Consider the following 25,661-nt stretch of genomic DNA (forward strand, 5'->3'; position numbering starts at 1 on the left):
TCGTTCTGGTAAAGCTTAGATGAGATACAGCTGTGGATGCTCACCTAAAAATCCTGCTGCTAAAGCCTAGATGAGATACAGCTGTGGATACTTACCTAAATTTACTGCTGCTAAAGCCTAGATTAGATACAGCTGTGGATAATCACCTAAAAATCCTGCTGGTAAAGCCTAGATGAGATACAGCTGTGGATACTTAAATAAATTTACTGCTGCTAAAGCCTAGGTGAGATACAGCTTTGGACACTCACCTAAACATTCCGCTGGTAAAGCCTAGATGAGATACAGCTGCTGCTAAAGCCTAGATGAGACACAGCTGTAGATACTCACCTAAACGTTCCGCTGGTAAAGCCTAGATGAGATACAGCTGCTGGTAAGGCCTAGATGAGATACAGCTGTGGACACTCACCTAAAAATCCTGCTGGTAAAGTCTTGATGAGATACAGCTGCGGACACTCACCTTAACATTCCGCTGGTAAAACAATCCTGCTGCTAAAGCCTAGATGAGATACAACTGTGGATACTTACCTAAATTTATTGCTGCTAAAGTCTTGATGAGATACAGCTGTAGATACTCACCTAAACATCCTCCTGGTAAAGCCTAGATGAGATACAGCTGTGGATACTCACCTAAACATCCTTCTGGTAAAGTCTTGATGAGATACAGCTGTGGACACTCACCTAAATTTAACAAGCAGATTCAATTAAATGTTATCCAAGCAGAGGATGGTTTTGATCTATCGACCTCTGGGTTACCACTTTGTTGCTACGGAGAATGGGGGATCCAGCTGGACACTCACCTAAACATCCACCTGGTAAAGTCTAGATGAGATACAGCTGTGGACACTCACCTAAACATCCTTCTGGTAAAGACTACTAAAAACACTACATACATATACACACAATTCACATACACACACGATACAGTCCATACACATAAACACGCGATACACATGCACACAGGATACATTCTATACATATACAAGATACATTTTATACGTATACACACACACACAATACACTTCATACACATACACACGATACACATGTACATAGGATCCACTCTATACGCATACAATATACACACACTCTACACTCCATACATATACACTCTATACGTATACATACACAATACACTTCATACATATACTCACACAATACACTCTATACATACACACTTCATACATATACACACACAATACACCCCATACATATTCACACAGGATAAACTCTATACATATAAACACACAATATACTCTATACATATACATATATATACACACACTCCATACATATGAACACAATACACTTCATACATATACACACAGAATAGACTCCATATGTATATATATATACACACTACATAAATATACACACACAGGAGACATTTTATACATATACACACGATACACTCCATACATATATACACAGGATACACATACTCCATACAAATATACACTCAATACATGTACAAACACAGGATACACTCTATCCATATACATACACTCCATACAGGATACAATTCATACATATACACAGAGGAGACACTCTATACATATATATTCCATACAATTACACACAGAACACAGTCCAAACATATACACACAATTCAAATACACATGTATTTGACACTCTATACATTGCTGTCAGACACTGGCTTTGAACCCCAGTCTCCAGTGTCAGATTCTGAACGCTTAACCGCTGAGCCACAGGAGGATACTGTCTCCTCTTGATACAGAATACACTATACAAAAGACAATTCATAAATACACAGGCTAAATAAACCGTTTACAGTTGCAGTTGCAGTTTACACTCCAAACACACACACATGATATACTCAGTACATACACAAACTTTATACCTAAACACTACATACATATACACACAATTCACATACATACATGATACAGTCCATACACATAAACACACGAAACACATGCACACAGGATACACTCTATACATATACAATATACACTTCTTACATATACACGCACTCTACACTCCATACATATACACACAGGATACACTCTATACGTATACATACACGATACACTTCATACATATACACACACGATACACTCTATACATATACACTTCATACATTTACACACACAATACACTCCATACATATTCACACAGGATAAACTCACACTCCAAACATATACATAGAATTCAAATACACATGTATACACACTCCATACATTGCTGTCAGACACAATATACACACAATACACTCTATATATATACACACACACATACACGATACACATATACACACACACACACATATACAATACACTCCATACATATACACACAGAATAGACTCCATATATATACACACAGGAGACACTTTTTACATATACACACGATACACTCTATACATATACATGATACACTCAAAACACACACACTCCATACATATACACACTGAAAAAACTCTATACGTATACACTCTACACATATCAACCACAAGACACTTCATACATATACACTCTATACATATACAAGATACACTCCATACATATACACACACACTCTATACGATACACTCCATACATATACACAGAGGAGACACTCTATACATATACACAATGCACTCCATACACTTATACACAGAACACACTCCAAAAATATACACACAATTCAAATACACATGTATACACACTTCATACATATACACACACACAAAATACACTTCATACACATACATGCACATAGGATACACTCTATACATATACAATATACACTCCATACATACACACACGATACACTCCATACATATGCACACAGGATAAACTCTATACATATACACACATAATACATAAACACACACGATACACTCCATGCATATGCACACAGAATACACTCTATACATATACACACACAATACACTCTCTCTATATATACACACACATAATACACTCCATACATATTCACACAGGATAAACTCTATACATATACACACGATACACTCCATATATATATATATATATATACACACACAGAAGACACTATATCCATACACACACACACCACACATATATATGATACACTCCATACATATACATGTAGAATACACTCCAAACATATACACATGCATACACACTCTATCAGACACAGACTTTGAACCAACGTCTCCTGTGTCAGATTCTGCATGCTTAACCACTGAGCTACAGGAAGATACACTCTCCACACGATACAGAATACACTCATATACATATACAAGATACACTTCATACATATACACACATAATACAGGATACACAATGCACTCCATACACTTACACAGAACATATTCATAGAATTCAAATACACATGCATACACACTCTATACATTGCTGTCAGACACTGGCTTTGAACCCCAGTGTCTAGTGTCAGATTCTGAACGCTTAACCACTATTATTATTTATTATTGTCATCAACAGCAGCATTATATTCACATCTTGCAAGAGATAAAAGCTGCCAGCATGCAAAAACAATACATATAAAAAAAAAAAAGAAAAAAAAAAAAAAGAAACTGACCGGCCCACATTTTAAAACTGCTCCGGCTCTTCTGGCATTTGCCAGAATATACACACAGGATACACTCTATACATATACATACACTTCATACATATACACACACGATACACTCTATACATATACACATCATACATATAAACACACAATACACTCCATACATATTCACATGATACACTCTATACATATACACACACACAAATACACTATACATAAACACATACAATACACTCTAACATATACACACACAATACACTCCATACATATTCACATACGATACACTATACATATACACACACACACTACACTTCATACACATGCACACAGGACACTATACATATACAAGATACACTTCATACATATACACACACTCTACACTCCATACATATACACACAGGATACACACTATACATATACATACACGATACACTTCATACATATACACTCACAATACACTCCATAGATATACACACACACGATACACTACACATATGGCCGTTTCCACTGAGTGGTACGGTACGGTACGGTTCGGTTTGGTGCGCTTTTATGGCCGTTTCCACTGTCAAAAAGCATACCAAACCGAACCATACCGTACCACTTTTCCGGCACCCTTTCGAAAGGGTACCAAACATGGAAAAAGGGTACCAAAAGGCGGAGCCACACGCGCAGCTGAACGCTATTGGTTTACAGAGATACGTCATTCGCTTACGCAACAAGCCAGAATGAAAACAAAAAACCGCCATGTTTAAAATACACAGCCGAGAGATTATAGCGGAATAATATATACATATAATAACAAGCCATGGTCGACCCGGGCTCAAACAAACCTTGTCGTCGTCTTGATAAACAGCCACAAAGCCAAGAAGAAGAGCAGATTTACCCTGTGCCCCGTAGTTTTTTACGAGCCAGTCTGAGGCGCGAGCGGTTTCGCTTTCTTGCTAGCGCTCGCACACGTCTAACATTATATCTGAAATAACAAACTTCTTGAGCTGATGATAATAACCTGAGCTTGATTATTGACGTGCTTTTGAAAGCCGATCCTGTCAGACACTGACAAACGCGAGAGTGAAGCGCGAAAAAGCAAAGGAGAAGAACGGAGAAAAGGAGCACATTATTTTTCAGCAAACATGAACAAAATGCCATGTATAACTAACTTATTATCTTCACCTTTTGGGACTAATATGAACTGGGAATGACGGAATTACTGTCTAACACAGGCTACATGTGCTGCTGAAGATTACATACACAGATAAGAGGTTTTCACTGACTGTGGGCTATGTTTTGTGCTGTTTTTGAACCTAAATACCAACGAAATGTCTGCTATATGTAGTTCTTCTGTAGTTGGTATCATATCGGAGACTGTAAGGGGCGTATGTGTTTAAAGATGTTCATTTATTAGGTTATTTAATATAATTACAGACGTTACAGTAGTCTGTTTCGCACTATCATGATCTGCAGTTATAATCAACTCATGTTTTATAAGAAAAGTTAGTATAAACATTTCTACAAACAAGTATTATGTGTATGAAGCACTGTGTTGTGGAAGTGCTTTCATATGATACGTGAGCGACCTGTACAGCTTTATTGTAGACATTTCCGCGAGCGAGAATGACGTCGACTGAACTTTCTGTCATACCCACGCCTCACCAAAGGGTACCCTTGTTGTGGAAACGCAAGCCTGATAAAGGTGACCGTACCAAACGAACCGTACCGTACGTCCCAGTCAGTGGAAACGAGCCAATATATATATATATAATATATATTATATAATATATATATATTATGTATATATATACACACACACACACATATACACAACACATATATATATATATATTTATATATATATATATATACATATACACACACACACATATACATATATATATCATCTGTCCTCATCTTGCTGGATTTATCAGCTGCTTTTGACACTGTAAACCACCAGATCCTGCTATCTACGCTGGAGTCACTGGGCGTCGCAGGCACTGTTATTCAATGATTCAGTTCTTACCTCTCGGACAGGTCATTCAGGGTGTCGTGGAGGGGAGAGGTGTCCAACCCTACAGCATCTAAACACTGGGGTACCTCAGGGCTCTGTTCTTGGGCCACTTCTCTTCTCTATCCTACAACGGCATCTTTAGGAACAGTCATCCAGAAACATGGATTTTCCTACCACTGCTATGCTGATGATACCCAGCTATACCTCTCTTTTCACCCCGATGATCCCTTGGTTCCAGCTCGCATTTCAGCCTGCCTGTCAGACATTTCACACTGATGAAAGATCATCATCTTCAGCTTAACCTCGCGAAAACGGAAATGCTTGAAGTTTCTGCCATCCCGACTCTTCACCATAACTTCTCAATCCAGATGGATGGAGCAACCATCACTGCATCCAAAATGGTAAAAAGCCTTGGAGTAACGATTGATGACCAACTAAACTTCTCTGACCACATTTCTAGAACTGCTCGATCTTGCAGATTCGCACTCTATAACATCAGAAAGGTCCGACCCTTCATATCTGAACATGCAGCTCAACTTATTGTTCAAGCTCTTGTTCTCTCCAAACTGGATTATTGCAACTCTCTACTAGCCGGGCTTCCAGCTAATTCTATCAAACCTCTTCAGCTGCTTCAGAACGCAGCAGCACGAGTGGTCTTTGATGAACCCAAAAGAGCACATGTCACTCCGCTACTCACCCGTTTGCACTGGTTGCCAGTTGCTGCTCGCATCAAATTCAAAGCTCTGATGTTTGCTTACAAAGCGACCTCTGGCTTTGCTCCTTCGTATCTGCTCTCACTTCTGCAGATTTATGTGCCCTCCAGAAACTTGCGTTCTGTGAATGAACGTCGCCTCGATGTTCCATCCCTAAGAGGGAAGAAATCACTTTCCCGAACTCTCACATTCAATCTGCCCAGTTGGTGGAATGAACTCCCTAACTACATCAGAACAGCAGAGTCACTTGCTGTCTTCAAGAAACGACTAAAAACTCAAACTGTTTAGTCTCCACTTTCCTTCCTAATCTTAACTGCCTCTCTGGCTATACCACTAACTGTACTCTCTCTCATAAAAAAAAAATAAATAAAAAAAATTAAAAAAATTTACTAATGCTCAGCTTCTTAGACTTTACACACCTGAAACTTGTCTATAGCACTTGTTCACTGCTGCTCTTATAGTTGTGTAAACCTGCTTCCTTGTCCTCATTTGTAAGTCGCTTTGAATAAAAGCGTCTGCTAAATGACTAAATGTAAATATATACACATACAACATATATATATATATATATATATATATATATATATATATATATAATATATATATATGTATATATATATATACACACACACACACACACACAAGACACTCTATGCATATACCACACCTTATATATACACACGATACACTCTGTAATGATCCGTCGGCAGACTGAGGATCCATTTTCAACTTTATTAAATCACAATAGGATGATCGTACAGGCAGGGTCAGATAACAACAAACGAGGATGGTGAAGGAGAAACTTAACTCAAAGTCCGTGGGCAGGCGATCAGTCAAGACAGGCAGCATACAGCAGAGAGAGTGTTCATTAAACTAAGCAGAGGGTCACAGAAGGCAGGCGGCATCAACAATCACAGAAACGGGGAAACAGTCCAGAGTCGAAACACAGAATCAGGTCAGAAATAGAGAATCGCTCAGAATTGTATGCGGGGCAAAAACAAGACTTCGCAATGAGTAGCAGCGGAGATGGAGTATAAATAGTCATTGGGATAGCTTATAGGTGCTAGGGTAATCAGACGAGAGGAATGCTGGAATATGTAGTGAAGCTGGATTAGTAGTCCAGTGACGGTGACCTTTGATGACGATCGGGGGGGAACCACAGAGGTCAGAGATGTTACACACTCCATACACTTACACACAGAACACACTCCAAACATATACACATGTATACACACTGCATACATTATTGTCAAAGACAGGCTTTGTCAGGCTTTTTTTTCAACCCCGGTCTCCAGTGTCAGATTCTGAATGCTTAACCACTTTTTTTTTTCTTTTTTTCTCATAATTACAGCATTTGTTTTTACACAACACATTTTTTTTTTTCGTAAAAAATATTGACATTCACAAGTTTACATAAAGAGTTTCAAACATTTCTAAATCAAAATCTTTCTAAAATCTTACAAACATCCAGTGTAAAACCTTACAAAAATCTCCTATTTTTTCTTTTTTTTTAAATAATGGGCCAGGCAAAGAGCATAATTATCAAACTTTCTTTTAAAAAACCTGCCATATGTTTAGTACAACATCTTCTTTTTTTGCTCTTTCTCTTCTTTCCCATACAGCACTTTTAATCAACATCACAAGTAGATTTATTATTTTCTGGTTCATACATTTCTTATCAACACCCAACATCAGTATTTTACTCCACTCAAAATCATCCTTATCATTCCCAATAAGCTTTAGAATCATGTCTTTGCATCTCTTATTAAAATCTTTCAATTGTTTACAATGTAAAAACAAGTGTAAAAATGTTTTCTCCTCGTCCTTACATACCTTACAAATAGCACTTTACTCCGTCCCAATCTTGCTTAAGATTGCATCTGTAAATATTGCTTTATGTCTAATAAAATACTCTAGATTTTTCTACCTTTGTCTGTATCATTCTTCCATTCATATTATCCCAAATTGTCCTCTTGTAAACCATGTAGGACTCAAATGGTCCTTTGCATGTTCAAACATTGAAGGAGATCTGAGTTGAAATAAGATTTTTATTTTAATGCAAGACATTAAAATACAAATTCTGCGCAGGAGAGGTGTAATATCAGTTCAGCTCCCCCTATTATGATCTCCTTCATGCTTTTATACTGTCTCTCGCACACTATCTAACCCTCAACCCTATTGACTTATATGGTGTTGTCTTGACAGTTTGACCATTCAGCAACCAGATATTCCTCTTCCTGGTATCTGTGTATCTTCTCTTTACAGTTCGCCTTTTAAGGCAGATGTTTCAGAGCACGTACCCACAGCTCATACGTCCTGTCATTCTCAGACCTTTCTGCATTCTCCATCCACCCCCACCCGATAACAGGATGCGCTGTTCTCTAGCATCCTGCCACATTTCTCTATACTTGTGCACATAATATAGCAGTTAACCCTTTAAAGCAAAAGCCTTCATTTACTAACAAAGCTTAATAAAATGCTTATCCTTCAATCCCTCTCTTGGCCTCTGAAAAGAGGCCACACCACTTTAATAAACACTTAAAAATCTTAGAATTCCTGGTCCAATATGTCCAGATGAGCTTGGGTCGAAAACCTCTGTGAGGAAAGACACCCAAGCGGTCCCCTAGTTTCCTATGGGCAGCCACCACATGTTCACCTGACTTAAAACACTAAGTACTTAAAACGTAATAATAATAAAAAAATAATAAAAAATAACATTCCCTACAAACCAGTGTGCTCAGCCTGGACTGGGCTGAAAACCCCTGTGAGAAAGTCACCCAGTCGGTCCCCTAATTGACGTTTGGACTACCACAACATGGCAGCTGAGTCAATCACACTGAAATTATCTAGACTACAAACATTTCAATAATCAAAATTTAAATCTTAACACATTTTCAAACAGCAAATTTCTCAAACATCAATATCTAGAAAACATATAACTTGTGATGAATCAGCATCTGCAAAGAAGCACAGTTATTAGGAAAAAAACAACATTTATAAGTCATATTCCTCCTCCTCTTCCTCCTCATCATTATATCCAGAAAATACCAGCAGAGGCATTGTGTAAGGGGGTGGAGGTCCTCTTTCTCTTCAATTGCTGCTATTATCACCCTGTTACACGATGTTCTGAGACACGGGATGCAACAGGTCACTATTATGGCCACAAATGTTGCTATAGAGATCAAAATTTATGTAAACATGGTTTTATATTTTCCAAACACACCGGTCAGCCAATCATCAAATGGGTTATTTACACCAGAGTGTTCTGCCATTGTTTTAGAAAGGGTTTTTAATCCTTCTAAAGCCCTCGTTACTGATCCGTCTGGGCCGGTATTATTTGGAATTAAAGAGCAGCAAAAATCTTCAAAAAAAAAATGCAAGTCCCACCCTTTTCCACCAGTAGCATATCTAATGCTATTCTGTTTTGTATTGCCATTAATGAGGTTGGGGCCAATTGTTCTGATAATCCTTCTACTACGGCGTCTCTTGTTAAATTTGCCAATCTCATCACATTATAGTGCACATAATTTATTCTATCCACATTTTTACTTGGGGTCACAGGGAATAGGGCTAAATTTATTGGGATATTCTCGAACCCAGCAGCAATTTGGTCTACTAGTTTGTATTTATCAGGGACTCCTCTCGGGACCCCTAATGAATCTATTATAGGTTGGGGAATTTGTGGTTAAGTCGAACGTTGCGTCCCTTTTTCTTCTCCCAGCTGTACTTCCACCCCTTCCCTCTTGTCTCTTGCCAATCAGTGTTACTGGTGCTGTCAACCTAACCATTGCACATATACCTTCCGTAGTTTTCCCTTTTATTCTTACAAACAATCTTTTTCCTCCACAGTAATAATATAGTCCTCTCCGCGCCCAAGGTCCTATTATATCCCCTGCATTGTTGATAATCTGTTTGCTCCACAAAGGGTTAATATGCAAAGGGTTAATATGCTCTACCCTGACTAGCACTGTTCCGGTGGGAGTAAAATTAAAACAGGTGAAATTTCCTGGGTCTGCAGAAAATGGGCCTGTTTTTGTCTGGTTATTTATTGGCGGGAATATTTCTGCTAGAGTGTCATATCCTTTTGGTCTATACTGCCTAGTCAGATTTATCATACACCCATATCCTACTGGGTCATTTGTTATCAATGGGGCTGGTTCTATTCTAAGGGTTGGTCTAGCTTTTGCACATGCAACACAATCTGTCATTCCTGTTTGTTTAGCTGTGGAAATCATCCATTCTAACCACAAATTAGTTTCCCCGTATCCTGTGGCTTTCTCTAGTATATCCTCAAGGGTTAATTTGGTATAATCCATTTGTATTACAACCCTTCGACCTCTAATTTCTCTACTATGATCTCTGATTGGGGGTCCTATAGTCTTTGTCTTGTTTCTATCTATTACATTGACCCTGTCTAAAAACTCAACTTCTATGATTCCCAGGGGGTCAGTTCCTGATATCTCGACTCCTAATAGTATATGGAGAAACTTAGACGGAATGTTTTTCCCAGCATAATGGGTCTCATCTAGGGGGTATCCTGTCCACTCCCCTATGGACATAGTAATAGAGTTCTGGGTAGGACTATAATCCCTTTGTATTTTCAGTTTTCTCCACTCGTTTTTAAAATTCCCTAACCATGTTGGTTTTGGCGTCCATTTCCCTGTGTACCCCACTACTTGATCCCACCCTCTACACCACTTATTATCTGCCTTACCCCTCGTGTTACACCATGCATTCATAGTCTGATCAAAGCAAACATATATGTCATATCCTCGCCACGAACTATTGTGTCCCCCACAGTCAATTACCTGACATAGTTCAAATGTGTAAGATGTTGTCTTTTACTTTACATATTCTATGGACAGCCCTCCATAATACTTGGAACACCTGTTTTCTTCCCCTAGGGATCTTTTTACTCTGGTTGGTTTTACAGTTGAGGTTTCATTCCTGTTCTGACTTTTTCCTACTCCTAGAATTGTCCCCACTATTATCAGTGTTAATATCCCCACTATCCCCAGTAGTTTCCCGTTTTCCTACAACTTGACCCTCATGTTTTATTGATGCTGGTTTTCTTTATTATTCAATTCTGATCCTCCCTTTATCTTATTTTTCACAGCGTTATTGTCATGATTACCAGCGATCTCTAACCACCAGAGGTCGCTGGTAAGAACTCACTTTCACATGGACTACATCTTATGAACTACAAATTCAGTCATGCCACACACACACACACCTGCTGCAAGTCTCCACTGATTGGACTCCCACAGCTGATGCTGCTTCTGAACTAATCACACACACTACTTTAGCAGCGCACACACACTCACTTCCTTGCCGAGTCTTGTTTACCTGTAAAGTGACAATTCAATGTGTTTTCTTTAGTCTTGTTTCTCCGTGTTTTGACCCTTGCCAAGTTTGTCTGTTTGTCCATGTTCACTACCTGCCTTCCGACCGCTCGCCTGTTATAGTGACTACGATTCTGGATTTGCCTTTATTCATCTGTTTGCACCTGTGTTGACCCTCGCTTGCCTGACTACCGAATAAACCTGCACTTGGATCTTAACGTTGTCTCTGTCATTTAGGTGTTACTGAAGACTCGGCCAAACATGGATTCAGCAGGACGTCTAGTCAGATTAAGGCAAGGTACGAATTCCCTCGAGGACCATATTAATTCTTTTCTGGACATAGCCAATGACACCACCCTCCTGGACTGTATACTCATTGATTTCTTTTATCGTGGACTAAATGAACCACTAAAATCCACCCTCATCCGTTATGGTCCTCGGGGATCTTTCCAACAAGCCCTGGATGTGGCTTTACAAGCCTATGGTTCAGTTCTCCAGCTCACAATATGGTAAGCGCCAGTCTGTCACTTGCTCAGAAGACTGTTTCTTGTTCCAAGTCTGTTCCTGCCATAGTTCCAGTTCCTGAAACACCATCACCTGAGCCACCAGAATGGCCACCGCCACCTGAGTTGCCAGAGCTGCTGCCACCACCAGAGCTGTTACTGCCAGAGCTGCCACCACCTCCAGAGCTGCCAGATCCTCCAGAGCTGCCAGATCCTCAGTCACTGCCAGAGCTGCCAAATCCTCCAGAGCTGCCAGATCCTCAGTCATTGCCAGAGTTGCCAAATCCTCCAGAGCTGCCACATCCTCATTCACCTCCAGAGCTGCCAGATCATCAGTCACCTCCAGAGCTGCCAGATCCTCAGTCACCGCCAGAGCTGCCAGAGCCACTGCCGCCCGCCAGTACTGCAGGAAGGCCTCCTGATACACATAGTCTTCCTGTCTGTCATAGAACAGTATGCAGTGTAAATCATCAGGGGGAGGAATGAAAATGTCTAGTGTATATATCCACGCTTTCCATTCTTGGAAGAGTGAATAGGCTCCTGTCTGCGATGGAGATAGCAGAGCCCAGTAAATGTCTACACAATTGTCGGGGGTGGGGGATGGTGCAAGTAACCACTGATTGTGTCCCATTCCACCTTGTAGTGAGCAATTAACCGTCTGCCCAGTGGGGAAGGAAACAATTACTCCTTCAGGGGTGCAGAGTATACTAGCTCCAGCTTTTATCCATAAATCTCTACCCAGTAGGGGAACTGGCGAATTAGGGGAGTAGAGAAAAGAGTGTGTGAGTTGTTGCCCTGCAATGGCAACAGGAAGTGGTTTAGTCAGTGGCCATCTTTCAGTATCCCCAGAGAAACCCATAACTTTTACATGTTTTGATGATAATTTTCGTCTGTCAACGCCATCAGTAACGGTGGAATAAGTTGCTCCTGTCTCTACTAAGGCCTCAATGTCACTATCGTTGACAGTGATGGTCAAGAGGGGCTCGGCCATAGCCCTCTCTTGGGCTCTCTGTGGGGACCTTCATGCATAATAACCATCCTCTGTTCCAACCCACTGTTGAGTCAGTGGTTGCTGGAAACTGGGTTGGTTCGGCAGCACTGGCCTATTACCCCACCCTCCCCTTTGGGGTTCTCCTCTACCTCTCTGCATTCCCCGCCCCCTATTTTGAAATTGAGGGGGTTGGCCTCCTTGTCCATTGTGGCAGTTTCTGGCCATGTGCCCAGGGTGTCCACACAGGTAACAGCTATTATTATTGTTTGGGCAAGTATTGGCCCAATGATCGTTACCTCCACACCTTTAGCAGCCATCTAGCCTGACTGTTCCTCGACCCCTAGCTCCTCCCCTCCCTCTACTCCATTGTGGTTGACTTGGAGGATATTGGGTGGTGCCCTCATAACTACCCTCATTTGTTTGTGGGGGAGGCTGGGCTGTTTGAACTGTCATCTGTTTTGAACCTTTATTCTTTACTGTTTTTTCTTTCTCCAGTTGCAGCTTCAACAACTCTTTTTGTAATGTTAATAGTTCAACCCCTTCTTTGTCTGCTCTCTCTACCGCTTTGTCTATGAAATGTATTGCATACCTTTTCCATTTAGTATCATCACTGCCAGGTACCTCAGGAGACTGTTCCATGGCTTGGGTCACACCAGCTGGAGCTCCTTGCAGTACAGCTGCCCTGAAAATTCTGTTAGTGACAGGGCTAGACATTGGGTTTTCATCACATGCCTTTTCCCACTCTTGACAACATTGATTTATATAGGCCTCACCATTTTCCCCATCCTTGTGTTTTAATTTCAAATTCTCAAACATGGTATCAGGGGTGGGAAACTTGTCCCTTATAGCCTGACACAGAGGTGACTGACTCCCTCCTTGCACCAATGGGGCACTGTTTCCCAAACTTGTGGTGCCAGCCCTCTGTTCCACATCCACAATCTGATGTCCTGACAGGACTCGACTCATTATTTGTCTCAAGTCCCCTACTGATAGTATCTGACCATGTGATAAGGCGAACAACTTGTTCACCCATCTACCACCTCCTTCTGTTACGGCTGGTAGCTTTTTTACCAGGGTCTCAAGATCTATTAATGACCATGGCTGGTAACTGCGGCCTGTAGGCCCTGCCAATAAAGGCATGTTGCACACTCTTCCCAATAGTAGCTAGGGTGGGTTTGGGGGCTTTTTCTGTTAATCTTTGGCTTTGCCTAGGCCACTGTGTTTGAGACGTGGAAGAAACTGGGCACAGATGCTGCGAGTGTAACTCTAGACCATCTTCTCAAATTTTCATCTAACTGTTTTCCTTTCTTTGCATGGGCTCGCTTGTGCAACAGCCCTACTTCCTCTTTTCTGTGTCTTAAAACAGCTTCCTGTGCTTTTCTCTCTTTTATTCCCACTTTCTGAAACAGAGACCCCTTTTTGTCCATACAATCAATACCATAATGTTCAATCATTTCACGTTCACATTCTCCCAGTTCTTTTATTAGTTTTTTCCTATATTTTGGATCCGTTTGTGCCAATAAGACATCTAAACCCCCCTTCTCCACTGCTCCTATTAAAGTATTGTATTCAATTCTAGATGGCTTTCCGCCTCATAAAAAAAAAAAAAAAAAAAAAAAAAAAAAATTTTAACCTTTTATCCATCCATAACGGCATGGATGATTTATATAAAACATGCCATAGTTTAGAAACCATTAAAACATTCAAAACTAAAACTTTTCCTTTCAGAGTCAGAGTTTTCCAAAAGTTTAGTCTTCTTTCAATGCTACCTAACATTTCTTCCCACATAATCGCTTCTGCCCTTTTTTTCATCCTTTCCCGTTACAATTCCTAAAATTCTCATTTCTTTTGTTTCCTTAAATGGAAATAAATCTGTTAAGCATCTTACTACTCCAAATTTCATATATTCAGTTTTATTTTCATTTATTTTCGCTTCTGATCCTTTACAAAAATTTAGAAATAGTTGCATTGCTTTCTTCACATCTTCTAAATTTTTAACCAGTAGAATTGTGTCATCAGCATATTGAAAAATATTATTCTCTTTTCCCCGCAACCCCTAATCCTGTTATTCCGTCTTCCTGCTTTATAGATAGCCCTAAGGGTTCTGCTACTAAAGAATATAAAAGAGCAGACAATGGGCATCCTTGCCTTATTGATCTTGTTATTCTAAAACATCTTGTTAAAAAAAACATTACACTTAATTCCTGTCACTGCCCCATTATACAATATTTTAATACATTTGATAAAATTCTCTCCAAACCCAAAACACTTTAAAACTCCAAATAAAAAATCATGCTCAACCCTATCAAATGCCTTTTCAAAATCTAAGCTGGTAATATACCCATCCTCATTTTTCTCACGCATGTATCTTACAATATCTTTTATGCTAATTGTTGTATCAGCAATGTCTCTTTCTTTAACTCCATAAGCTTGGTTTGCTTTGATTAACTTTGGAAATACTTCTTTCAGTCTGTTGGATAAAAGTTTAGATAAAATATTTAGATCGTATTTAACATTGTGATTGGTCTATAATTTTTGAGGTCTGTTTTTTCTCCTTTTCTCTTGTATATTAATTTCATTAGTCCCATTCCCATTCTTTTGTTCATTACCCCTTGCTTAAAAATGTCTTTTCAAGAGTTCACACTTAGTTGATGATTAATTATAAGCTTGTTTGACATGCTGTCCCGGGAGAGAGCCCTGAGCTCATAAGCTCCTCGAGCCTGGGGCTCCCTCCCGTTGCTAGGCGAGAGGGAAGTTTGAGCTCAGGTAGATCTCGAGAACTACCTCGCTGTAATAACCAATGAACAGCCAGTGATTGCTCTTGAGAGATAACCATTTACTAGGAGCATGTCTATAGTGCCGGTTTGGATTAGTCAATTAACTTATGTTGCATGTTTTTTGGACGGTGGGAGGAAACCGGGGAACCCGGGGGGAAACCCACATGAGCACGGGGAGAAAATGCAAACTCCGCACAGAAATGTCTGCTGGTTTGGTAAAGCCTAGAACCAGAGACATTCTTGCTGTGAGGCAACAGTGCTAAGCACTGGGCCACCGTGTCACCCATCTAGGAAGAAGGAGGAGTAGGGGTGGATGGGGGGATTCTTCAAAACGAAGATAGCGGTGGTACGTAACCCAGGGTATTTGTAGTAGCTTAGGAGTCGTCTGATTGGTGCATTGAGAATTGGATAATGCGGATCCAGCTGCTAGCAATCATAAGCACATGATCCTCTCGAAATTAGTTTATAACTAAACTTCACTTAAAATTCCAGCTAGAGTATCTTTAAAAACAATATAAAACTCACTGCCCAATCCATCTATACCTAGACTCCTATTTTTATTCAACTGACTCTTTTTATTTCCTCTTCTGTTATTTCTTCATCACATTCTCTTTTGTCAGCTTCTTCTACTTTTATTTTTAGTTGTTTTAGTAATTCTATTTCTTTTTCTTTTTCTTTTACCCCTTCTGAACTAAACAGCTTCTCATAATATGTTTGTATTTCCTTTAATATTTCTTCATTTCCATTGACAATAAATCCATTTTCACCTCTAATTTCTTTAATCAGCCGTGCTTTTCCCCTAATTTTTTCTAAATTAAAGAAATATTTAGTGCATTTTTCATCTTCTAATATATATATTTGCTTTACTTCTTAATCTAGCTCCTTCATATTTTTTCTCTTCTATTTCTTTCAATGATTCCTCCAGTTTAAATATCTTTTGAATATCTTTCCCATTTTCATTTGTTTCTCTTTTCAACTCTTTTGCTATTTCTTTCTCTTTACTTTTCTTATATTTTTGTATTAGTTTACAATACTTCATTTCTTTAATAAAAATTTTATATTTTCCCACCACATTCTTTTGTCTTCCATAAACATCTCATTTGTCTTTTCTTTTTTAATCAGTGTCTTAATACTTAAAACATAATCCTCTTTTTCCAAAACTTTAGTATTCAAAATCCAAACTCCCGGTCCTCTTTTCACATTGCTCCAATCTATCTGCATAAATAATGGTTTGTGGTCACTCACACTTGTTTCTTCATATTTAATTTTGTCTATATATCTTTCCATATTTCTGTTAAATAATATAAAATCAATTCTTGTTCTACATAAAAAAAATTCCCCACCAACCGTTTTCTTGAATACTCCTTAATTTTTTAATTTCCTTCCCTCCATATATCGATCATATCCATTTCCTCAAATAATAGTTTCAACTCTCTTCGGCCTTTGTCATTTTTAAAACACATCCCTTCTGCCATATTCAATTTACCAAAAACAGTATTAAAATCACCCATCATAACAATTTCATTATAATTACTTCTTATTTCTTAATTACTTCTTAATTTCTTCTTAATTTCTTCTGTTGGTGCATGAATGTTTATTAATATCACTACTTTTCCTTCATAGTTCATCTCTACAGCTATGCATTTACCTTCGTTATCCTTGTATTTTGTTTTACATGTTACACTACTATTTTGTTTTATTAAAAACGCTACTCCTCTTCCTAGCCTCTCATCCCTATTATTATAAAACTTCTCCATTCTCTTTTTCACTTCCAACATATGACATTCTTTCCAATTTGTTTCTTGCAGTAATATCACATCCTCATATTTGCACATTTCTTTTACTTTTTCACATTTTTTCAAATCAGTCAGTCCTCTGGCATTAAAAGTAGCAAATCTTAAAAGCATAAAACATATAAAAAGAAACAATTTCATTTTTTCAGTCCGTCTCCTCCAGATCCTCTAGCAAATCAAATTTATTTCTGGTTTCTATTGAGTTTGCATTTAAAAGTCTTCTTCTTGCCACCTTTAAATTGGGTTTAGGTTTGACTGACCTTCTACTTTTAGTATGCTTTTCTTCCTCTTCTTCGTCGTCCTTTGCTATGTCTTGTTCCTTACTTATTTTTTTCAGTCTGTTCAATTTTGTCCAAATCCTTTCGTAAACTATCTGTTATGTCCATTTGTGTCCATTCAGTTCCATCCAGCAATGTGTCCATTTGTTCGTTGATTCCTTGGCTTTGTTTTTGCTCCATTTGCGATGTGTCCTGTAGATTTTCAAATAAGTCCCTCTGCGTCCATAAGTCTTTATTCAGTTGAGATTGCTCCTCTTGGTCCTTTCCATCAGTTTTGTCCTTGATTTCGGTAAGGCCTAGATGAGATACAGCTGTGGATACTCACCTAAACTCACCTAAACATCCTTCTGGTAAAGCCTAGATGAGATACAGCTGTGGATACTCACCTAAATTTAACAAACAGACTCAATTAAATGTTATCCTAGCAGAAGAAGGTTTCGATCCATCGACCTCTGGGTTATGCTGCTACGGAGAATGGGGGATCCACACTCACCTAAACATCCACCAGGTAAAGTCTAAATGAGATACAGCTGTGGATACACACCTAAATTTAAGCTACGGTCACACCGGGCTTTGTGTGTGCGAAATTCTGTCGTGCGGCGCTGCGAAACTTAACGCATGACCCCGCGTTTCCGGTCTGACGTATTCGTGTGCGTATGAATGGAAGTCTATGGGAAGAAAAGTCAAGTGTGACCGCACCTTTACTTCTGCTAAAGTCTTGATGAGTGGGGGATACAGCTGTAGATACTCACCTAAACATTCCGTTAGTAAAGCCTAGATGAGATACAGCTGTGAATACTAACCTAAAAATCCTGCTGGTAAAGCCTAGATTAGATACAGCTGTGGACACTCACCTAAACATCCTTCTGGTAAAGCCTAGAAGAGATACAGCTGTAGATACTCAACTAAACATTCTGCTGGTAAAGCCTAGATGAGATACAGCTGTAGATACTCACCTGAACATTCCGCTGGTAAAGCCTAGACAAGATACAGCTGTGGATACTCACCTAAATTTAACAAACAGATTCAATTAAATGTAATCCTAGCAGAGGATGGTTTTGATCCATCGACCTTTGGGTTACGGGCCCAGCATGCTTCCACTGCACCACTCTGCTGCTACAGAAATTGGGAGATCCAGCTGGACACTCACCTAAACATCCTCCTGATAAAGCCTAGATGAGATACAGCTGTGGACACTCACGTAAATTTTCTGCTGTTAAAGTCTTGATGAGTGGGGGATACAGCTGTAGACACTCACCTAAACATTCCGCAGGTAAAGCCTAGATGAGATACAGCTGTGGATACTCACTTGAAAATCCTTCTGGTAAAACCTAGATGAGATACAGCTGTAGACACTCAACTAAACATTCCGCTGGTAAAGCCTAGATGAGATACAGCTGTGGACACTCACCTAAACATCCTTCTGGTAAAGCCTAGATGAGATACAGCTGTAGATACTCAACTAAACATTCCGCTGGTAAAAGCCTAGACGAGATACAGCTGTGGATACTCACCTAAATTAAACAAACAGAGTCAATTAAATGTTATCCTAGCAGAGGGTGGTTTCGATCCATCGACCTCTAGATAATGGGCCCAACACGCTTCCGCTGCGCCACTCTGCTGCTACGAAAAATGGGGGATCCAGGTGTGGACACTCACTTAAACATCCTCCTGATGAAGCCTAGATGAGATACAGCTGTGGACACTCACCTAAATTTACTGCTGGTAAAGCCTAGATGAGATACAGCTGTGGACACTCACCTAAACATTCCGCTGGTAAAGCCTAGATGAGATACAGCTGTAGATACTCACCTGAACATTCCGCTGGTAAAGCCTAGATGAGATACAGCTGTGGACCCTCACCTAAAAATCCTGCTGGTAGAGCCTAGATGAGATACAGCTGTGGATACTCACCTAAATTTAACAAAGAGATTCAATTAAATGTTATCCTAGCAGAGGATGGTTTCGATCCATCGACCTCTAGAAAATGGGCCCAACACGCTTCCGCTGCGCCACTCTGCTGCTACAGAGAATGGGTGATCCAGCTGTGGACACTCACCTAAACATCCTTCTGGTAAAGCCTAGATGAGATACAGCTGTAGAAACTCACCTAAACATTCCGCTGGTAAAGCCTAGATGAGATACAGCTGCTGGTAAGGCGTAGATGAGATACAGCTGTGGATACTCACCTAAAAATCCTGCTGGTAAAGCCTAGATGAAGTGTTATCCTAGCAGATGATGGTTTCTATCCATCGACTTCTGGGTTATGGGCCCAGCACGCTTCTGCTGGGCCACTCTGCTGCTACAGAGAATGGGGGATCCAGCTGGACACTAACCTAAACATCCTCCTGATAGAGCCTAGATGAGATACAGCTGTGGACACTCACCTAAATTTAACAAAGAGATTCAATTAAATGTTATCTAAGCAGAGGATGGTTTCGATCAATCGACCTCTGGGTTATGGGCCCAGCACACTTCCACTGCGCCACTCTGCTGCTACAGAGAACAGGGGATCCAGCTGTGGAAACTCACCTAAACATCCTCCTGGTAAAGCCTAGATAAGATACAGCTGTGGACACTCACCTAAAAATCCTGCTGGTAGAGCCTAGATGAGATACAGCTGTAGATACTCAACTAAACATTCCGCTGGTAAAGCCTAGATGAGATACAGCTGTAGTTACTCACCTGAACATTCCGCTGGTAAAGCCTAGACAAGACACAGCTGTGGATACTCACCTAAATTTAACAAAGAGATTCAATTAAATGTTATCCTAGCAGAGGATGGTTTCGATCCATCGACCTCTGGGTTATGGGCCCAGCAGGCTCCCGCTGCGCCACTCTGCTGCTACAGCAAACGGGGGATCCAGCTGTGGACACTCACCTAAACCTCCTTCTGGTAAAGCCTAGACGAGATACAGCTGTAGATACTCTCCCGAACATTCCGCTGGTAAAGCCTAGATGAGATACAGCTGTGGATATTCACCTAAATTTAACAAAGAGATTCAATTAAATATTATCCTAGCAGAGGATGGTTTCGATCCATCAACCTCTGGGTTATGGGCCCATTCCGCTGAGCCACGCTGCTGCTACAGAGAACAGGGGATCCAGCTGTGGACACTCACCTAAACATCCTTCTGGTAAAGCCTAGATGAGATACAGCTGTAGATACTCAACTAAACATTCTGCTGGTAAAGCCTAGACGAGATACAGCTGTAGATACTCACCGGAACATTCCGCTGGTAAAGCCTAGATGAGATACAGCTTTGGACACTCACCTAAATTTAACAAAGAGATTCAATTAAATGTTATCATAGCAGAGGATGGTTTCGATCCATCGACCTCTGGGTTATGGACCCAGCACGCTTCCGCTGCACCACTCTGCTGCTAATGAAAACAGGGGATCCAGCTGTGGACACTTACCTAAACATCCTCCTGATAAAGCCTAGATGAGATACAGCTGTGGACACTCACCTAAATTTACTGCTGGTAAAGTCTAGATGAGATACAGCTGTGGACACTCACCTAAACATTCCGCTGATAAAGCCTGGATGAGATACAGCTATGGACACTCACCTAAAAATCCTGCTGGTAGAGCCTAGATGAGATACAGCTGTGGATACTCACCTAAACATCCTTCTGGTAAAGCCTAGATGAGATACAGCTGTAGATACTCAACTAAACATTCCGCTGGTAAAGCCTAGATGAGATACAGCTGTAGATACTCAACTAAACATTCCGCTGGTAAAGCCTAGATGAGATACAGCTGTAGATACTCACCTGAACATTCCGCTGATAAAGCCTAGATGAGGTACAGCTGTGGATACTCACCTAAATTTAACAAAGAGATTCAATTAAATGTTATCCTAGCAGAGGATGGTTTCGATCCATCGACCTCTAAGTTATGGGCCCAGCATGCTTCTGCTGCGCCACTCTGCTGCTATAGAAAACAGGGGATCCAGCTGTGGACACTTACCTAAACATCCTCCTGATAAAGCCTAGATGAGATACAGCTGTGGACACTCACCTAAATTTACTGCTGGTAAAGCCTAGATGAGATGCAGCTGTGGACACTCACCTAAACATTCTGCTGGTAGAGCCTAGATGAGATACAGCTGTGGATACTCACCTGAACATTCCGCTGATAAAGCCTAGATGAGATACAGCTGTGGATACTAAATTTAACAAAGGGATTCAATTAAATGTTATCCTAGCAAAGGATGGTTTCGATCCATCGACCTCTGGGTTATGGGCCCAGCACGCTTCTGCTGCGCCACTCTGCTGCTATAGAAAACAGGGGATCCAGCTGTGAACACTTACCTAAACATCCTCCTGATAAAGCCTAGATCAGATACAGCTGTGGACACTCACCTAGACATTCCGCTGATAAAGCCTGGATGAGATACAGCTGTGGACACTCACCTAAATTTACTGCTGGTAAAGCCTAGATGAGATACAGCTGTAGATACTCACCTAAACATCCTTCTGGTAAAGCCTAAATGAGATACAGATGTGGATACTCAACTAAACATTCCGCTGGTAAAGCCTAGATGAGATACAGCTGTGGACACTTACCTAAATTTACTGCTGGTAAAGCCTAGATGAGATACAGCTGTGGATACTAACCTAAACATCCTTCTGGCATAGCCTAGATGAGATACAGCTGTGGACACTCACCTAAACATCCTTCTGGTAAAGCCTAGATGAGATACAGCTGTAGATACTCAACTAAACATTCCGCTGGTAAAGCCTAGATGAGATACAGCTGTAGATACTCACCTGAACATTCCGCTGATAAAGCCTAGATGAGATACAGCTGTGGATACTCACCTAAATTTAACAGAGATTCAATTAAATGTTATCCTAGCAGAGGATGGTTTCGATCCATCGACCTCTGGGTTATGGGCCCAACACGCTTCCGCTGCTCCACTCTGCTGCTATAGAAAACATGGGATCCAGCTGTGGACACTCACCTAAACATCCTTCTGGTAAAGCCTAGATGAGATACAGCTGTGGACACTCACCTAAACATTCCGCTGATAAAGCCTGGATGAGATAGAGCTGTGGACACTCACCTAAAAATCCTGCTGGTAGAGCCTAGATGAGATACAGCTGTAGATACTCAACTGAACATTCCGCTGGTAAAGCCTAGATGAGATACAGCTGTAGATACTAGCCTGAACATTCCGCTGGTAAAGCCTAGATGAGATACAGCTGTAGATACTCACCTGAACATTCCGCTGGTAAAGCCTGGATGAGATACAGCTGTGGATACTCACCTAAACATCCTTCTGGTAAAGCCTAGATGAGATACAGCTGTGGATACTCACCTAAATTTACTGCTGGTAAAGCCTGGATGAGATACAGCTGTGGACACTCACCTAAAAATCCTGCTGGTAGAGCCTAGATGAGATACAGCTGTGGATACTCACCTAAACATCCTTCTGGTATAGCCTAGATGAGATACAGCTGTAGATACTCAACTAAACATTCCGCTGGTAAAGCCTAGATGAGATACAGCTGTGGACACTTACCTAAACATTCCGCTGGTAAAGCCTAGATGAGATACAGCTGTGGACACTTACCTAAACATCCTCTTGATAAAGCCTAGATGAGATACAGCTGTGGACACTCACCTAAATTTACTGCTGGTAAAGCCTAGAAGAGATACAGCTGTGGACACTCACCTAAACATTCCGCTGGTAAAGCCTAGACGAGATACAGCTGTAGATACTCACCTAAACATCCTTCTGGTAAAGCCTAGATGAGATCCAACTGTAGATACTCAACTAAACATTCCGCTGGTAAAGCCTAGATGAGATACAGCTGTGGATACTCACCTAAATTTAACAAAGAGATTCAATTAAATGTTATCATAGTAGAGGATGGTTTCAATCTGTCGACCTCTGGGTTATGGGCCCAGCACGCTTCCGCTGCACCACTCTGCTGCTGTAGAAAACAGGGGATACAGCTGTGGACACTTACCTAAACATCCTCCTAATAAAGCCTAGATGAGATACAGCTGTGAACACTCACCTAAACATCCTTCTGGTAAAGCCTAGATGAGATACAGCTGTGGACACTCACCTAAACATTCCGCTGATAAAGCCTGGATGAGATAGAGCTGTGGACACTCACCTAAAAATCCTGCTGGTAGAGCCTAGATGAGATACAGCTGTAGATACTCAACTGAACATTCCGCTGGTAAAGCCTAGATGAGATACAGCTGTAGATACTAGCCTGAACATTCCGCTGGTAAAGCCTAGATGAGATACAGCTGTAGATACTCACCTGAACATTCCGCTGGTAAAGCCTGGATGAGATACAGCTGTGGATACTCACCTAAACATCCTTCTGGTAAAGCCTAGATGAGATACAGCTGTGGATACTCACCTAAATTTACTGCTGGTAAAGCCTGGATGAGATACAGCTGTGGACACTCACCTAAAAATCCTGCTGGTAGAGCCTAGATGAGATACAGCTGTGGATACTCACCTAAACATCCTTCTGGTATAGCCTAGATGAGATACAGCTGTAGATACTCAACTAAACATTCCGCTGGTAACGCCTAGATGAGATACAGCTGTGGATACTCACCTAAATTTACTGCTGGTAAGGCCTGGATGAGATACAGCTGTAGATACTCACCTGCTGGTAGAGCCTAGATGAGATACAGCTGTAGATACTCAACTAAACATTCCGCTGGTAAAGCCTAGATAAGTTACAGCTGTGGACACTTACCTAAACATTCCACTGGTAAAGCTAGACGAGATCCAGCTGTAGATACTCACCTAAACATCCTTCTGGTAAAGCCTAGACGAGATACAGCTGTAGATACTCACCTGAACATTCCGCTGGTAAAGCCTAGATGAGATACAGCTGTGGTTACTCGGCTAAATTTAACAAAGAGAGTCAATTAAATGTTATCATAGCAGAGGATGGTTTCGATCCATCGACCTCTGGGTTATGGGCCCAACACGCTTCAAATACAAGTATTGAAAGCGAAAAGAATATTGAAGGACAAAGGAATGATTCAAGTCAGAAACAACAAATGCTGAACAAACTAAAGAAGCAAGCAAGATATCAAAGAGACTACCAGAAGGAAGCCACACTAACAATGATGCTAAGAGAAATTGAAAACTCAACTATAAATAACATAATCAAAGCAGTGGAAGACAAAGTCGGGATTGGCAAATTATTTGGACTGAGACGGAAAAACAACAATGAATTTGAACTGACAATGGAAAGTGAAAAAGAATGCGAGATATTGATGAATGGACTGATGATTAATGGAGAGGAATGTGAGATGAAAAAGCTGTGTGCAACAGAAAAAATGGTATCTTTTCTGAACTTGCCCAGTTACATACAGGATGAGGAGATACAACAAAAACTGAGTAATTGGGGAGTAACTCCTATACTTCCTATAAGAAGAAAATATCATCCGGGGACAATGGTGGCAGACAGAACACGCTTTGTGAAGGTAAAATTTCCCAAAGAAGTTAAATCTTTACCATACAATGTTGGCTTTGTGACAGAAGTAGGCATGCAATATTTCAGAGTGATACACGATAATCAACTGAAAATGTGCAGACTTTGCTCAAGTACAGAGCATGAGAAGAAAGACTGCCCAAATTTCACGTGCAGAAGATGTCTTCAGCAGGGGCATTATGTGCGGGACTGCGAAGTTCTGCAGTGCCAGGGCTGCGAGAGGGCATCGACAAGATGTAACTGTGAAAAAGAGGAGGAAATGG

This window comes from Danio aesculapii, chromosome 23, assembly GCF_903798145.1.
Source record: "Danio aesculapii chromosome 23, fDanAes4.1, whole genome shotgun sequence".
Classification (NCBI taxonomy): Eukaryota; Metazoa; Chordata; class Actinopteri; order Cypriniformes; family Danionidae; genus Danio; species Danio aesculapii.